The sequence below is a fragment of the Rhipicephalus sanguineus genome, unplaced genomic scaffold (assembly GCF_013339695.2).
Source record: "Rhipicephalus sanguineus isolate Rsan-2018 unplaced genomic scaffold, BIME_Rsan_1.4 Seq404, whole genome shotgun sequence".
NCBI classification, from domain to species: Eukaryota; Metazoa; Arthropoda; class Arachnida; order Ixodida; family Ixodidae; genus Rhipicephalus; species Rhipicephalus sanguineus.
Genome location: NW_023615181.1, coordinates 35,693 through 40,412, shown reverse-complemented (window position 1 = coordinate 40,412; position 4,720 = coordinate 35,693). Strand labels below are relative to the sequence as shown.

The window sequence follows — 4,720 nt, the reverse complement described above, 5'->3', positions numbered from 1 at the left end:
TTTGCTGCGTTTCCTGCATACTTACTGTATCCTCTGTGTACGCTGTCCGTATACTGTCCCGCAGTGTGCAGACAACTAATGAGGCACAGTGTTGCGGTGCAATACCAAGCTAAAGGTGTTGCACCACAACACTGTGCAACGCAAACAATCCCGGGCAATCAAAATTAATCCGTAGCTCTTTCCTCTACGGCGTCCCCCGCAGCTTAAATCTCAATATGCCCATTTAACTATTTATTTATATCGAACTAGCTTATCTTTTTTTTTGCGATTTCAGGAAGTGAAGGGCTACGCCTATGAATGAGTATACAGCGCCAATCGACTTTCGGACAGTTCTCGGCGGAAGCTGCGCACCGTATACACCCGATTCCATATGTAGCCGCCCTGTATGGCTGAGCCTCCGCGAAAAATAGCTTTCTCGTCGTAAGGAACCCAGACATTTACTGCGGAATCACCTTTCTAAATGAGGCGTTGGTCTATATGTGAGGAATCTTCAGATATGCACCAGCGAGAAGTCCTTTGAAGCTGGCGCTGGTATGATAGCTTTGCTCCCTTTACATCATGACGCTATACTATGGTGCCTATAGCACTACAGGGGTGATTATTGAAGGGGAACAGAGGGAGAGCACCTAAATGTGTGAATGGGAAAGAAGCTGAAGGATTTTCATTAGGAAAAGAAAGAATCATCAGGAAGTAGAAATAAAAGCGTCTGCAGATCTTAATCTATATCAATCTGTATACATATCTACCCGTCTAGCACATACCTATGTCGTGTCTAGCATATATGTCGCACATCGTGTCGCTCCTCTGAGGATGGGAAATTTTGTGCGCAAAAACAAGACAGTTCACCTGAATTGTCTTGTTTTTGCGCACAAAACTTCCCACCAGCTATGCACCACCTCGCCGAATTTGTTAAACCTCCTCTGAGGAACAATCCTAGTGCTCGGGCCTGCCAGGTAGTATACCTGAGCAGACTTTTAATTAAGTTGTTACCCCTTAAGGCATTGTGATCGTGGTTGCAAGCTGAATCTGCACTAATCATCCGACTAACGTTGTTATTTCTTAATGAGAACTAACAGACAATAATGCCAAGGAAATTACAGGGGATCTTATTTGTAGTAATTAGACTATAAATGTGAAGAAAGTAAAGTGGACGAAAAGATAACTTGCCGCCGGCAGGGACCGAACCTGCGACCTTCGAATAACGCGTCCGACGCTCTATACCACTTACGGCGGCGGTCATCCTCCCGTCCACTTTATGGGGTATATATGTGCATTTAAACCTAGGAATGTTAGTCAGCGGCGATCCCAGCCATGGCGGCGAGTGTGGAACACTCTTTTCTGCCTGTTGGCGTCACGTAGCACGTGATCTTTTTACGAACCGGCAGCTGACCAATAATCCCTCGCATACTATACCTGAAGGCATCAAGTCTGCCAGAACGAGACCCTCGCTATGAATGAAGGAATGAAAACTTTTAAGGGCTCGTTTTTCTTCGTTAGACACAATATTAATGTGAACTAACAGACAATAATGCCAAGGAAAGTACAGGGAATGTTATTTGTAGTAATTAGAAATAATAACTCCTGGTGGTATTTACAGAACACACTTGGCAACACGAAGCATATGTATAGGAACTATTTGCGCGTTGTTTCAGTGAAAGAGCGCCAATAATGATTCCTATAGTTTATCCTGTACGATTCGCAATGATTTTCTCCGAACGAAGTTACAATACATATACAACGCTCTCCTGGCACAAGTCCGCATGAAGGAATCGAACGAGATGTCGACACTCCCCATTTGAGCGCCGGTTTCGTAAATTGTGAACGAGGCACGTAACGTCGACGGCACTCAGACCGCCCAGCGTGTTTTAGTGTTTCGACGCTTAACGGCGTCCAGCAGCGTCGCCGACCTTTTCCTCTCAAACACAGCGCCCATGCATCGCGTGACGCGTGGAGAGGTTTGCGTAAGCGATTTAAAATTCTCAGAAGTGTGGCAGGATAAAAAAGAAAGGAAACCATGCCAGGGAATGTTGGCGACACGGCTTCAGGCACTTCTACTTTATGCATAAAATATCCGTCATGCACCTAACTCGGGCTGCAACCACGTCACACCTATCACTCAACGTATATACGGATGAGGTATGCGTAGTTCCCGCTTTATGTGATGCGCGGTGACATTTGCGCGGCGTACAACACAGGGAAGGGTAAGTGAAATAGAATACTATGTGTACACCTGTAGGAAGCAGGTTTGTGCTGAAACCAATACGGACTGAAGTACTTACATCCGTAGAGTCACGGTATAATTGGCGGTCTGTCGGAATAACAGATGGATAGAAGCAAGAGAAAAAGTTGAATGTGAAAGTTAATTGGGGCGACTGATAAGTTTAGGAAGTCTACAGACACGGAATGAATTAAGCGGTCGCAGGACAGTTGTAACTGGATATTCCGGGAAGAGGCTCTTTTCCTGCAGTGGACTTAATTGTGCTTTTGCCATGCTGACTTCCGCTTCAGGCAACATAGATCTGCCAAGTTTAATTAATCAAAGCGCGTGTATTCAACGGCGTCAGCGTTGTTTAGCCACGGTGACATGAAGCTGTGCGCGCATTTTATCCGCTGGAACTTTCGAATGACAGAAAAACCGTAGCGAATCCAGTAACTGCGTGTGTGCATTGAATTACGCTGGGACCATATTTGTTCAGCAGCTCCCTGAACATGCACGCAACCATCAAAGACGTTGAAAGGCCCGCCGCCGTGGCGCATGGCGTGCAGCGCAGCCGAGGCAGCGGCTTTATTTTGCAAAAACCCACATGGCGTTTATGGCGGAATGCAACAACGCTATAGTGTGCCCTGCTTTGGGTGTTCGTTGAGGAACCTCAGCTGGTGACAATTTGTTCGGAACACTCCACTACGGTGGTCCCCGTACGCCACGAGGCAGTCGTGGGACATTCAGTAGCACAGGTCATTCGTAAGTTTTAAACGTTGTAAACTATAATTATGTACAGTTATATGTTGGGTAAATAGAAAGATAAACAAATGTGGGTGGTTGCAAATTAACTCGCATACATTATGAGTTTTATAAATAAATAAATAAATAAATAAATAAATAAATAAATAAATAAATAAATAAATCTCTGTGTGTTCTACAAAAAAATACAAATTGCGTGTGTGCACAAGTCTTAACTTTTACTGTTATTGCGATAAAGATGCTAATGAGGGGACAATGGACTCCAAAGTTAAGGCTTATAGTTCGATCTCGCACACGATTCAGAAAGCCAGGCAAAACTAAATCCCAATAGGGTGACTGCTTGGGCTTCGGGGTGAAACATTACTTTATACCAGCAAAACGAACTGAAGCACTCAAACTGAGGATAGTGACGGTGATAAAACACAACACAAAATAAAAAAAAAGTGAAAAAATTTGGCCTGCGCAGGGATCGAACCTACGACCTTCGCGTTATTAGCACGACGCTCTAACCGACTGAGCTAGCAGGCCGACAACGCTGCGTCTTGTCTCCTTCATTTTATGCGTTGCCTTACACTAAAAATTAAAATGAAAAAAAAAAAGAGGTGAAGGGGATGGGGACGCTTTTCTTGCCGAAGTATCGACCTAGAGTATGTGCGAGGGGAAGGGGCTGGGAATAGGAGTTTGTGTTCGAATTTAGTAGGTTCGTAGTCCAGAGTGTGCGTCCAGAGTTTGGACTCCAAACGAAGACTGGAGACCGGAAGCGGCTTGCTTTTAGCGGCCCTATTTTCCGCACATGAAAAAGAGACTACGCTCACAATAAAAAAGCAAACGGAAGGTCATTCCACGCCAAGCGTCCCAGCCATTTTGGCGGCCATCTCAAACCTACTCGAAAAAAAATTGTGCTGATTTATTGCATTAAAAACTAGAATTTTTCGGAGAAAAAAGGTTTTTGTTCCGTGGGAGCCTTCCAATTTCTCATAATGTCGTCTGAATGTCATTTGTCACAAAATTTATTCTGAGAGTATCCTCTCTCGTTTCAATACTAAATTTGGTTTATATTAAGCAAAGACGTTTGTGTAAGGTGTTCGAAGCTCAATAATATTACTGCAATTTTTCTGCCATATACGCCTCCAGAAATTCCGGCAAAATGTTCAATGTTTGCATTTTTTCTCTTGTAATATTGCACTATGTATGAATATCTAAGTAATGAATACTTGCTCTACGAAAGGTACATTTTGCCTTGAATATTTTTTCAGATCACTGAAGTTTATAAATTTTACAGGAAAAAAATACGAATTTGAGAAAATCTTCACTTTGGTCTACATTGAGACGCAATTTACACCACATGGTGCTCCAATTAAAAATCAGCTTTATACCCCAATCGAAAGCAAATAAATAGTTCTTCTTATATGACAAGTTTTATTATTACAATTTTTGTTTTAAGGAAGCAAATAATTTTTGAAGTTCCCCATTGACGGACATCTTCCAATTTGGTCATACGGTAGCTTCCTCATTCAAGTTATCCATCGCCGTCAATGGGGCATTTCAAAAATTATTTCCTTCCTTAAAACAAAAAAGTGTATTGATAAAACTTGCTATATAAAAAGAACTATTTATTTGCTTTCAATAAAGGTGTAAATCTGATTTTTCATTGGAGCACCACGTGGTATAAATTGCGTTTCAATGTGGACCAAAATGAAAATTTTCTCAAATTTGTGTTTTTTTTCTGTAAAATTCAGAAACTTCAGTGGTATGAAA

The 4,720-nt window shown here is 42.5% G+C and overlaps 1 non-coding gene across 1 annotated transcript; it reads right to left on the bottom strand.

Moving 5' to 3' along the window:
- Positions 1 to 3,416: 3,416 nt before the first annotated feature.
- Trnai-aau (transfer RNA isoleucine (anticodon AAU)) lies at positions 3,417 to 3,490 on the bottom strand. Its single transcript has one exon. It is a non-coding gene; the product is annotated as a tRNA-Ile (tRNA).
- Positions 3,491 to 4,720: the final 1,230 nt, after the last annotated feature.